At 28.4% G+C, this 15,029-nt stretch overlaps 1 protein-coding gene across 2 annotated transcripts in view; it reads left to right on the top strand.

Annotated features, from left to right (window-relative positions):
- The window catches only part of LOC148238259 (protein sax-3-like), a 48,151-nt gene that overhangs the window by 335 nt on the left and 32,787 nt on the right, over window positions 1-15,029 (top strand). The gene's annotated exons all lie outside the window — the stretch shown is intronic.

The following is a 15,029-nucleotide window of genomic DNA, read 5'->3' on the forward strand; positions in this document are numbered from 1 at the left end:
AATGTGTATGTAATAATACTGAAAAATAATAGATTAAAACATTGCTTAGTATTCTTATCCAATATTTTAACTCCTAGAGCTAGTTTTTGTTATAGTTGTTTTTCATCATTAGCAGCTTGACACAGTACTAAATATACGCATTATTTTGCTTGAATTGAACCGGATTATATGTTTACCAATAAGATTTGATAATTTAATATATATGTAAAAATTAAACGTTGTGTTCAGAACTAGCAATACGTTTACATATTTTTTCTATAGTGAATTTTATAGTTAATACTATAAACGTCGGTACTTCATTGTACATATTAAATCAATTTAAAAACATTGATATACTGTTTATAATTTTCGATATTGTAACGTTATTTAAACATATTATAAATATGAATAATAACAACTTTCATTTGTTACTGTTTATTTATATAACCGTTACGATATTTCAAATGTATTAACGACGATGAAATTTATAATACTGCATATAAATTAATTAAAAAAAACATACTCATTTTTAAATTAAAATATAAATCTTAATAACGATATTAAATTGTTGTAATGTCCTTTTAATATGTTATAAAACCATTGCATATGCGCTTGCAATAAATAACTATAACTCTTTGACAAAATAATAACAAGAATGATTTTCAATAATTACTGAACATATTTTGTAGCTTTTTTCAAAACAAGTTTGTATATTTTATTTTATTTTAAATACCTAAAAGCAATTTAATTAATATATATTAAAAAATAAAATCATAATCAAAGATTAGGCCTCGATTTAAATTCATTTAAAACATATAATAATGAATTATAAAAAGTTATGTATATCATCTACTTATCATGTTATTGCCTATTTTAAAAAAAAGCCCCAGCTACAGTGACATCTATAGATTATAAAGTATATTACACATATTATTTTTTAATTAAATATATATACAAATGTTACCGATTCCAAGACATCCGATGGTTAATACATACTTGTAGATATTCATTATATCTGATTGGCTTATCTAGTTGATACAGATAAATCCCGTTGTAACGCATTAGGCTTAATTTAAAAATAAATAGTTTTCATTACATTTTCTGCAGCTACTTGTGTCTTATTAATTCGCTAGGATTACACAATATGTTAACACAAATGTAATATGAAAATTGTATGAATTATCACTAAGGAAATAGCTACTGATAATTACTTTCAGCACGTGCATTTTTTATCAGCATTTTTATTAAATCATATTTTTAATATTCACACTAAGTTTAATATGATTCAAATGCTAAAATAAAAATAAAAAAACTTATTTTAAATAAAAATAAAAATTTACTTTATTATAGTATCATCAATAATAATGGTTTTCGAAAAGAGCAATGTCGATAGTAAGATGGATGATGAAAAACTCTTTAGCTATTCCTTGATTTTATCAAGAAGCAATTTCGCGACATGAGCGATTTTTTTTACTTCCTCATGCAAATGATTCACCTGATCAAAATATAATCATTATTTTATTGTTTGGCCGAGTTTAAGAGTTTCGTAATACATAGTCTTTTTGCAATACCATAATATACACGAAATATTTTTTTTATTGTGTGCTTGTGCTTTATCGTACATTTATTTCTAATCCTCGGTTATTAAACAATCAAGAAAAAGCAATTCAGTATAAGATTCAGAAGCTCTTAGGATATGTGTTTTTTTCGCTCTATTCGCGTAGAACCCATATACATTGTTTCCAAGCCTTCCAAATCTACCTAATGTGTATATGCACTGTTGAATCGAACTGGTTTAGTTTCTTGGCAAGTTTATGGATATTTTGAGTATGTTTTGATCAAATACGTATTTTACTGAGAAGGGATAATTGTTTTTATGCGCTCTCCTATTGGTCAAAATTTTGTTTAGATATGCTTCATATGACTCTCATTAATTGTAAGTCGTAATATTGATTTAAAAAGTCTTAATTGAAAATTTATAGCCATTTGAACGACACAATTTTATTGCTTTGACGCGAATTCTAAGCAGGGACCCCATTGTACTTGCCCAGAAAAAAAGTATGTCATTAAATGAAATACTATGAATCTTAATGAAATGAGGAAAATAAAAAATGTGTACTGAAGCCACTCTCCCTGGCAAAAGCTGAAATGACGTCCCTGGTTTTGCTTCCATTTATGCAGCTAGGACATCATCGTCTATCTTTGCTGATATTTTACATATATATGACTATTTTTTCTATCGTAATTTCCTGTTTAATTTTTTTTTAAATAATCTTTGCCATTTATGGGTATCTATTGAATTATTTATCACTTTACAAATATTGCCGATTTTTTTTTTATTAATTTCATATAACATGCACTGTTCACATGGTAAAAAAGTTTTCCATCGTAAATTTTGCTAGCTTATAAATATTCGGATATAGAGTTAAAATGTGTTTTAACACAGCTATATCAAAATACGTGTACTTCTGTATCAACGGCTTAAGCACGACTGATGGTTAACCCTTTGAGTAGTGAGTTATTTTGTATACATTTTACGCAATTTTCCATAATTATTAATTTATTATTATTTTATATTGCATTTATAGTAAATTATAAAAATAATCAGTGAATCTATACGTTTTATTGCATTTATATATTTTACTACTTTTTTGTATTAGTATGTTTTAATATTTTTTTTTAACACTTTTCAATAATTAAAAAACGTTAATTTATTTAATACATAATTTGTCTTTTGTGAAAAATTTTTCATGTCAAGTTAGAGGTCCTTGATATTTTTTATTTAATTATTATAAAATAATTTTTGATATGCTAATTTATTTTGTACTCTTGAATTTATTGCTATTATTTTCTACAAAAAATTAAATTGAATTTTTTTTTTATATAATTTCTTTAGTTATATATGGAAATATATAACTATTTAGTGTACGTCAAGACACTACATGTACGGTGAAAACGCTCAAAGGGTTAATACTTTACTTAAACAAACGACTTTTCAGAATTACAAAGTAAACTTTACGTTAATTTTTATATATATGTATATCAAATATACAAAATAAACTTTACATATATTTTTATATATATGTATATCAAAATGTTACCATTTTGATTTAAAAATTGCTTATATTCTCTCGCAAAAATTCTTTAAGATTTATTCTACTTGAAACCTTTAATGATGCACCAAAATTAACTAGAAATAATTGCAAAGCAATTAAAAAATGTTTTTTTCAATGAATTTTTGCAACTTTATATTATTGTTATTATTCTTTTACTTTTAAATGCTTTCTATTTTTTTATTTGTTTATTTAATGATAAATATTTTAAACACACTTATTATATATTTCTTAATGTATACGTATTCAATTTATAATTTTATTGTAGGAAATTGTAACCGCAAAATAAGTTATTCCTTACTCATGCAAATTTACGTAAAAAAATCAATGATTATAAGCGCTAAGGCTTCATCCCATATTTTAATAAGTAATAAAAATACTAATAAAATTTTTAATTAAATTTTTTTAAAGCCAGTTTCGAAAAACTTTATATAATCGTCGATTCTAAAAAAACAAGATCATATCGTGTAAAAAATAACGATGCAGATGAAATCAGCGTTTCATTTTACATATAAATCTTATCTTTGCGGCTAAATCTTGTACAAAGGTACTAATACTATATTATAATACTATAGGCGACCCAAGTGCGCGTGTTGCGGTTTTATCGTTACCTGTAGATAGGAAAATGGTAAACATTTAAATCATAATTGAAGCATATTAAAGTTATGTTTCACTCGCGACTCTAAAATTAATAGTATATAGTCATTAGTGATAAATTTGGTTAATTAGTCAGATCGCTGCGAGCAGCGTAAGCCGAGACGGCTGCGATAATCTGTATTTATATGCAGTTATAACTTTAGGGTCTGCTACCTACGCGTCTTATAAACGGCTTACACTGCTAGATTATATTGAATTTTAAAACCTCTCAGAGATTCTCTTGAACCTTTTAGCGCAAATTTAACGTAAAGCAGATTGAAAATTACGTTGCCAACTTTTCGGTTAAACGGCATTAGGTCGCACGGGGTACGTTGATTTAATTAATAATAAACATGCGCACGTGGGTCAGAAATATTGAATTAAATCGAAGCATTTCAGACCTTCCAAATCGACAGTCGTAAACCTGATTATTCAGCATTATAATATTTTTATTATATCGCAGCTCCATTCTGATAATAATAATAAATATTCTGATCTTTCGAACGACCCATATATTAATTATATAGCATTAAATGCATTTTTAAAAAAATAATCGCGGCAATATGAGCCCTTGGATATGCAATTAGAAAATGTATACAAAATTCAATTTTCTTTCTTGAAAAATATTTCCATGCAAAAAATGAGAAATGAGACTTTTTTAATTTTTTTGGCAAACGGGTGCTGAACGATGCGAATGATCGGCAGACGAGGCGCCGCCGGTCGTCGTCTTCTCGTCGAGGTTCACCAAAGAATATGTTGCGCTACTCCACCGTCACGTCAGTTTTACTACAGCTTAGTTTTTTTATGATTTAAATAATATCGCTCTCCACATTTAATCCGACTAGCTATCCGACTTTTGACAACTGTCGCATGGTTTCAATTTGATCTGATCGGTTACGCACAATTGATTAACTGTAAATTTTATGTTCATCTTAATGAATACTAGCAAACTCTTGTTTATTTTAATGCCAATGTGAGCGCAATTGTGAGCGTTTTGAGCGAATATCGATATGCTGTGCGAGTGACAGAGAGCGCTTTATATAATATTTTGTATAGGCTTTCAAGTCGCATTGGATTACCTTTTCAGGTCATCGTGCCAAAATATAAAATAAATAAAAAAACTGTATTTAAATCAGATATTTAAAAAATAAATAGATAGGGAGAATGAGGGATTAAAAGATAAACGCCGTAGGTTGTAGAGTGGTCGTTTACGTCGGTTCGGTCCGCGCTCGATTTAATTGTCGCAAAGGTAAAACGGATCGAATTGGAATCGTAATTTCTGGCCTGGAGAGAGAGAGAGAGAGATAGAAAGGGGGAGAGTGGAATAAAATAAAACGGGCAAAAGTGACGAGCTTTGAAGCCAGACACGATTTCCAAATTACGGAATTTTCAGTCACGTCAGGCACCGCCGCGCGTTTCTATTTTTGCCTATCCCTATCTCTTTTTTTCCCTCCCTTTTAAAACAACACATCTGCTCGTTCCTTTCGCTTCATCAAAGGTGCACACGATATTTTCGCAACGCTGTTTTTCCTCCCGAGAGAGCAAAAACAACACGAGTACACGCACCCAGTACACACTTTTTATGCTAATCGATGCCGGGGCGCGACCCTGTATGCAAATGTGTGCGCTTGTTGCTATCGTATTACACTTATCTATATTTATTGATATTTCCTATACCTAATTGTAAATACAACAATGAAATAATCAAAGCACTCATTAAGAATATCATACAAAAAAAAACATATAAAAAAGGTTGAGTGATATAGCAATAATATGTATGTTTATTTATTCTTCTCAAGAAACCTGACTACCCTTATTATGCGCATATTTTGAAAAAAAAATATATGTACCCTTTAATAATAATTATTATGCTTGCTGCGCTTGGTACTACCCAACTTTTTATTGATATTAAACTAAAGTACGCTCAAGATAAGGATGCCGGTTTGTTATTGTGTGCGTGTACATGTATATGAGAGGGAGAAGCGATGTAGCGTGTACTTCGTTGTCTCGCTTTCTCTTTTAAGGACAGTCGCTGATTCGTCAACGCTGGTATTCGGAATTAAAGTGCAGTGTGGCACAGAAGTTTAATCTTCTCTAGTGATTTATTTTAAATAATTTTGTGTTCATATTGGTTTAACCCAGATATGCCCACTGTCCCATGGGTAGGTAACTAAACTCGTGCCACTGTTTTTTATTTATAAATGAAATTTTAAGAGAACAAAATTTCTTGGGCATATCTGGATTAATTAATATCAAGGCTTTAAATATACACTGTAAGTTATTCGTTCTATTACCCGTGGATTAAAATATTTTAATTATTTTTCCATTAATCCGTACGTTGTTGGTTTTTTTACACTATTCTCTGTAAGGCTTAAAAAAGTAATTATTGTTATCGTTGCGCTAATGATAATTTTTTATTCTATTCAATGGATTCTAATGATTTAATAATGTCGTCGAGCCATTAAATAATCTGCGAATAATTTCTTTCCCCATCTTTTTGCTTTTGAAGAATAGCTAAAGACTTCATTATTTTTTTGACTAGTGAAAGATTTTGAATTTTGCAAATATTTAATTAATGACATCAATTTCTGGTTTCTATGATTATATAATATATTTTTAATTGTCCGTTGAAATTTCCAACTTAGCTCAGATGTATGTATGTGCAATAAACATATATTTTCTTTTAAAATAAAAAAATAAATATTCTGAGCGAAATTGTTTTGAGCCGCACAGTTCACGCACACAATAACAAGCCGGAATCCTTATCCCGAGCGTACTCTAAGCGAGTATATCTTTCAGAGCATTTTTAATAACTATTATCTGATTTTTTGTCTTTTAGGCAGATCAAATTTCATTCATAAAGGTTGATACCTTTACTCACCTAAAGCAAAGACGAGTTAAACTACATACAAAACTAAAAAAACACTTATTATTTTCTCTATAGATATGGACGGTTTACATTACTATCTAGTAGCTTGGTCATAGCGTTAGTAGTGACGTTAATACTTAATTAAGTCTCTGAAATATAATTTTAAATATAATTAGAAAAGCAAATTTGTGATTTTGGAACTTGTCATTAAGTGGAAGATATATATATATATATATATATATATATATATATATATATATATATATATATATATATATATATATATAAATGTATATATATATAAGATTGAATAGCGTAGTTGTAGGGTCTAGACTGGTAATCCAAGGGTTACGGGCTCGAACGCTTGCAGCAAAATGCATTATTATTAAAAAAAAACAGACCCAGATGCATAGCGACATTTATTAATTGTAAATTATAATACACACATTAATTTATAATTGATTATATAGATGCCACCGATTCATAGACTGGAAAGTCTAGTGATTAATACTTACTAATAGGTATTCATTGTGTCTAGTTGGTACACCCCGTTATAACACATCGGGCTTACGATTGTCAGGCTACAACGAAAAATAAAAAAATAAGTAAACCTTATGTTTATCAAATAGATAAGGAAACATATTCATTTTATTGTATGGGTAAATTAAAATTCAAACGTAACTCTAATTAGTTATTGTTGTTTATTTATTATTTGATATTTTCCAAAAACATTTTTATAATAATTTTTATGACGTTTTTGTTGACGTAATATTTATGTTTAGCTTAGAGCTTTTGGCTATCCCGCACATAACAAGTGCAGGTGTATCATTTTTTTAAAATCAAAATAGACTAAATGGTTTTTGCATGCAAAGAAGTTAATCTCGAAATCGAAATTCATAAGTATCGTGAATTACCCGAAAATATAATATTTAATAATATTCTTAGCTTTTTTAAGCACATTGGATTTTGACTGTAATGCTGACTGGTATACTGGTATATACTAGTATATAAATAAAAGTATTACATAAATACAATAATTTCTCTCTATAATAGATAAGCACCATCCCACATAATATTTTTTAGCTTCTCATAGCAATTGCTGGAAACTCCCTTGCATTTGGCAAGCTCGTTAAGAAGCTGGGTGATTCGTGAATGAGAAGCGTTTACGAACGCTGAGGTCCTGTTCGCGACGGTTAAGAATCAGGGACGTGATCGCGATTTTCTAGGGCACCTTAAAGCTCGCAGCTGAAACTAATAGTTCAAACATATGTATTTTAATTAGATTACGGACGCAATAAATAAAAGTATCATCTGCTAATAGTTTTTAAATCGACTATACTACGCTTAAAAAATAAGCACACTAGTATTACTAGATCCAAATAATTGTATTATTTATAGTAAAAATTGATTAAATAGTCAATATGTTCTGTGTGTTTTTAACATTTGACGCATTTATTTTATTTATTAATGATTTCAAAGCATAAGTTAGGAATAAAAAATATGATCTGTATTTAAATTTAAATTTCGTAAAATATTATTTTTAATTTAAAAAATTGTTTAAAAGCTTTAACCTATGATTGGTCGTAATATATTCTAAAAATTCAAATTAAATGTTAAAATACATATACCAACCCATTCATATGATTTATTGCCATTGCCATATTATCAGTAACTACTTATGTTTGTTGTAATGTAAGTATAAAAAAACACAATTTACAAAAGACTAAATATTTTTAAACTACAATGCGTTACAGTTTAAATAATTCTATAGTTATTAAATACTTATTATTTCACTATACTACTGCTATTTTACCATTATACATCTGTTCGCTGTTTCAAAGGTTAACATTTTTCTCTATGCGTTTCAATTAGACCGAGTGACGGGATTGAGCCGAATCGAGCATTTCCGCTCGCGGTTTCGCAAATTCGAACCATAAATAATGGCTTTTCCTCCTCCCTCTTCTCCTTCCTTCTCTTCGTTAAAATCCTAATCGGAACGGAAAATTGTTATCGTATTTACGCATGCTACCTCTTCGACTCGAATGCAAATTCAGATTTTGCCTCGATTATTACAATATCGCATAATGGCTTATCGTTCATATTATACTATATTGCCTTTAAAATATTATAACGCTTTCGATTGAGTCGAGTCGCTGCGTAGAGATACATAGTTGCTTTTATAAGTCGCACATAAACACGCATGCGTTTTACGGTTATTTATCAATAAAAAACTAAAGAGATAAAATAAACTCGCGTGAGAAATATATGACCTTCTTCAATTTTTTCGTTTATGATTATCTAACATAGGATACAAATTGACATTTGACAACCCGTTGTTTACGCGTACAGTAATATCTATAAAATATCGTTTTCGAACCTTTGCGAGAAGACATTACGTAGTGCTAAAATTTGTATTATATTTTACCACTTGATGTCTTTTAATACATGGTGGGCGAATTTTTTGCTTAGGAAATTGTTTAGTTCGACATAAACATCTTGTGCAGTGTACAATAATATTTTTACTTAGAATGATATATGCTTTTAAATATATTCATATATATTTAATAAGTATTTGACCCACGCAATTGAAAAAAAAAACAGAAGTCGTTGACTGCTTCGCATTGACTTATTGCTCACGTCGCTCTGTTTCTTCCAGAGTTTTGATAAGTAAATATAAAATTAAATATGTTTTTAATATACATTACCATCTGCTGAATATTTTATTTACCGTGTCGATTCTTTGCGCTCCGGTAAATGTCATTGAAGGACATCTTTGTCGACAGCGACGACCGCAATCAGCAAACTGCGTCGCATAAATATAAGGACATATTATAGCACCGGCACTTGTGTCGTAGATTGTGTCAATTACTAGCGCAAGTCATATGTTCTAACCGTTTATGCGACCTTTGCCAATGTACCGGAGGATAGGGATAGGTCGTACGTTCTTGCAGAGCTGCAAATAAATTAGTTCAACGTTTGATTTGATTCAAGCTAATTAATACACATCGACGAAGGCGATGTGCGGTACGCACAGCTTTATCCAACGCTCAATAAACGTTCTTTTGTTAACCACTATGTAAATATGTGCACCCGCGATTTACTTAACAAAGATTCCTGAGCGAATAACGAAAAGCCAAAAATAGTAGAAAAATCAGTTGAGAATTTTTTGGCAAACTGCAGATATAATTTAGCGATAAAAAAAAAGTAAATTAATCAAATAAAAATGTATTTTTTTAATATAAAATAAAATATTATAAATGTCCTTGAATCGACTATAAATTGTAGCATATATCCAGTTGCAACACTTTATATGCCGCTCGCCTCTGCCAGGTTACACGATCCGAAAATCCAGGAGGACGTGTCGTCGTTATACATAGTTGGTATGTTCCGTTCCGGAAATATGAACTTCAATGACGAACATCATAAGATTTTACGTGCAATCATTTATTCGAAACGATAATTTTAATTAAAATTTTAGGGTTTTTGAGTTTTAATTACATTAATATATTACGTTCTTATGTTTTTTGTTACAATTATTTCACATAATTTTTTGACCATGTGGATTGCATTATCCTATTTATATGTAAAATGCCGCATTAAATTCATGCTGTTATTGTTATTTTTAATAATGCTAACTTTAAATTATTACCAAATATTTATTATAGTGATGAATGTGTTACAGTTAATGTGAATTGAAAGATAGTATTCTCAAATATCAATACATTTAATTACTACTAAGTGTATATTTATGACATGTTCACGTTTATAACGTACCTAATTTATTTACAATTTGAGTAATTACATTTAGTTATATCTAAGGAATATGCGTATTAAATCAGAAGCAATAGTTATTTTGATGTATTCATAAAAAAACTAATTTTTCATTTTTTTGGCCCTTCTATGGAATTTCAATTTTGAACATTTCATTACAAATATTTTTTATAATGGTTTATATATATTAATCAGCGTATACTTATAATCCTTACATGCACTATGTATTTATTTTATTTTCTTAGTTAAAACATGCTTAGTTAATTCACAAACCGAGTATTAATATTCAGTCAAATCGAAAAACGCACATAAAAATTAATATTGGCAATTTTGTTTAATATTTAAATGCATATTTTATATAAGTCAACAGTCAGAACCTTCAATCAAAAACCAAAGAATTTATTATCGGGGGCTCGAAAATCATTTGAGCCAGCTCAATTTTTATTAAATATATTCCTTTTGTTTATGTATATTATTATACACCGTTCATACAGAGCGATTCGATTAACTGATTAAAAAATTGAACGTAGAGTGTTTCATCTTAAAGCGCATGCAACTGGAAGCTACGGCTTTATTTTAGAAAAATTACATGTGAAGTTAAATTTTCACTCGCACTAGGTTGTATAACTTGTATAATTGCAAAAAATTGAAAAAAAATATAAATTATCGATAATTTTACTATTTTTTTAATGTTTTTTAACAGTAGTATTAATGCTGCTATTTAGTAACGAGTTAATTATGTTTCGATATTTTTAACTCTAAATCAACAATGACACTAAATATATTATAATCTCAGTTGAGCTATATTATTATTTCTGTGCTTCAACTCGATCATAAGGAAACAATAGCAGTTAAAAACAATTTTAGAATATTTCGTATATAATCACATTTAAAATCATAAAAAAACGTATAAAATATAATAAAACTATTTTTATAAATCACTACAATAATAATCATCATTATTACGAAAACTTTAAACTTAGCTTCAATTTTAATTAAATATTTCAATATAAAATAATCAATAATTTATTCAAAGCACTGATGTAGAAAACCAATCAATTTTGCACAAAAATATATACTTAAATGAGCTTTTTATTATTAATGTCATTGTTTATGTGTCGAACATCTTGATGTTAGTCAAAACAATTCAGATACAATTTGATTGATCGCTCTTTAATAGTGGTAATGTCTTTGGCAATTTCTTAAAAAATTCTGTTTCGACCCCATTAAAAATAATGAATAAGCAAATAAGCTAGCGGAAAGATAGGCGGAAGTGCATTAGGAAATGAAGGAGATTTTTGAGGCGGTTCCCGATATCTCGAGCGGGGGCCTAATTGCGCTTGCAATGGGAATCTTCTTCCCGATACAATGCAGCTTTAAAGCCGTAAACGTCGATTTCCGGTTATGGCCTCCGCACAAAAGCACCTCCGCTCTGCCGAATCACCGCTCTTTGTAAGAAGGAATTCGATACCTAAACAAAATTCTACAAAGCTCCTGAGTGCTTTCGATTTGTTATTTCGCGCGGATTTCACGAACCGGCAAATTTTACTCAGCTCGAATAATATTTACATAAGATAATCTCTCGCCAAATTTCTACTAATGAATGACCGTTTTATGCCAAACTTTTTCGTCGCTCTCTTCGCATAAAAGACCGACTGTCTTGTTTTCTTCGTTTGCATAAATTTATCGTATAAAAGGTTAACGTTGTTTGTTTGCGTTTACTTATTTTCTTTAGCATAAATTACAGTAGAGAACTTCATTCCGCTTTAACTGCATTTTTTGTCAGCGTTTTATCGACCTACTGTATATGAAAACTTATTCAATTATTGTATTTTAGTCGGGGTGAAGGGTTTCTTTTTACGTCGTGTGCCTCGAATGTTTAGGCATATGAGTTTTCTCGAGGGTTGGGAATGGTTTCTTATTTGATTTTTATACAAAATTTGATTATGCGAGTTTTTTTACTTTACATGGACGTTGTTAGCAAAAGTGTTACAGTAAATTTTAGTAACCGCGTTTCAATGATGTATTTATATACAATATCTGTGATGTTTTGAAAAAAATATAATAGATTATTGCTGAAAACAATAATAATTTTCTTAATAAATTTATTTAAATAAAAAATATTTAGTATATATATAATTCTGCATAGTTCTTTGTAAATATATCATATTATTGTAGTATTGTCAAACTCTACTATGTTACAATTTTAAATTTAAACTGGCCAGAATTAGTAAACTGGTTTGAGTTTAATTAATGATATTTATATTTTTTTTAATTGTACAAAATACTTTAACATATCAAACACATACAAATTTCACTATACAGCAACTTAACAGTCACTCATTTAATATATACGTATAAACACACCTATTCATATTAAAAATGCACGCAAAATGTTCAATTTTATAAAAATATATTGTTTTACACACATTATAAATGTAGGTGTACATCGATAAAAGCGTACTTGTGCCTGGCAAGCTTGTTTAATAACTTTAAGCGTTCACGAGCGCTAACATTTCGGGCACGACCGTAAGAATTAGGGACCCAATCACGACTTATGCACTCTATGTTGTTAATTATTATTTTTTATTTTGCTCTGTAAGTTAGATATTTTAATTATTTTATCATCTACTTTGAATGGTGTTTTTATGCTACAATAAAACCGCTCCCTTGAATATTTAAATTTAAATTTTATATTCTATCATACATTTTTATTTTATAATATTTGCGTGTATTTTTGCGCATATTATATCTAATTTAATACAATTTTTTTATTAATTTTTTTTAAAAAAATATATATTTTTATACTTTGAAGTATAAATTTCGTACTTTTTGAAAACACATTTTAGTAAACGCACGGTTACACGTCTTTTGAATTTATAAAAAAATTTAAATATTTATTTTTGGTAAGGGATTTTGTATTGAGAATTCCTGCATTCTAATAAATTTACAAGTGGCTTTTAACTTATAATGTTTGACGAAAACGTGGCACAGGTGTTGTATCACCGGACGCCAACCGTGGCGCAGGCATGGCGCACACGTGGAGCCAGAGGCCTTTATGATGGTAATCTAGCAATCCAAATACTTTATTATTGATAATTATGTCTTTTAATACTGCACGCTTTATTACCATTGTAAGATTATTCTTGTCAGCTTCTTTCTAAATGTTAATTATAAGAAGGTAAATTTTCCATTACTAATATATATTTTAATATATCAATAAGTGTAACCTCAACGCATTACCACAATAGTACCAACCCTTAATCAGTGATATAGTTATAAATGGTTATAAATTATTATGTGTTTTATAATGTACATGTAATAAATGTCACTTTGTAACAAGTGGGCTGTTTTAATAATAGCGCAATTTTATAAACAAAAATTCGAATATTCATTTGGGATTCGAACCCTTAGCCTCTGGATTACTAATCTAAACCTAGCAAAAAATTCTGTATTCTTATTTAAATGTAATTAATAAATTCTCCCGTAGATAATTTTTAATTTTTTTTTAGGATGTGTCTTATTTTAATACTGAAAAATATAATCTATTTATTTGTAACGTAACCATTAAGACCTTACAGCTTACTCTAATGCGTCACAATGGCCAATTTAACAATCTATATAAAATAACCCATAATAAATCAACCACAGTGAATTAAAAATTACTTTATATTGTACATGCTATTGAAAATATTTTTAATGTCAATTGCCAACGAAATGATGTAAGGAATTTATATAATTATCAATTTGTATCATTGTATAACTGAAAACATAGATATCTTATGACATTATTATTTCAGTAATTTAATAAGCTAATATAGCTATTTTTAACACTAAACATAGATAAAGTACGTAAAAAAAATATTAAAATTTTTTTTTAATGCACGAATGTGTTTCTCTATTCCATTTAGGAAACCCGCTACATTTTTATTTTTGCAGAAATTTTATCACAGAAATTTACATCTCCGTATAATATTCCCCTGGCCGTACTCGTTCTTTTATTTTATTTATCTATCTCTATTTCTAGTAATACATATATGTATGTAGATGTACATCTTTATTTTTTATTTAATACTTATTAAAATACTCTGGTAACTTATATTATATAAACACTAAAACATTAATTTTTAATATTTCTTGAACATTCAACCCTTTCATTTTATCAATCATACTTCAACAACTAGTAAATCTATTTTTATTTAAAACTACTCTCATTGACCTATTCTGTAATTTTTGTAAAATCGCTATATCTTAATAACTAAATATATTAAATAATTAAAATCGGGCAATATAATACTATTATAATACTATTGTAGATTATTTTTTTGTGCTTATACATTCTGAATAATATACCTATTTTATAATATGTAATTACAATGTTTCTTAAAATTAACTTTTTTATCTACAATTACTCCTTAATATTTTATATATCAACTAATTACATAATAGGGTTATATATGATAACTATTTTTAAATCATTTTTTAACTAAATTTGTATTATACTTTTTTCATTACTTAAATTATCTACAACTGTGCAATATGGTCAGCAAATATATCATTAATATATAATATAAACAACAATGGTCCTAATTTGGACCCCGGTGGTACACCGTGATATATTATTTTCTCTTTGGAATACGCAAAATTTACTTTAACCTTCT

The sequence above is a fragment of the Plectrocnemia conspersa genome, unplaced genomic scaffold (genome assembly GCF_051122295.1).
Source record: "Plectrocnemia conspersa isolate PC_06_02 unplaced genomic scaffold, ASM5112229v1 ptg000002l, whole genome shotgun sequence".
Taxonomy (NCBI): domain Eukaryota; kingdom Metazoa; phylum Arthropoda; class Insecta; order Trichoptera; family Polycentropodidae; genus Plectrocnemia; species Plectrocnemia conspersa.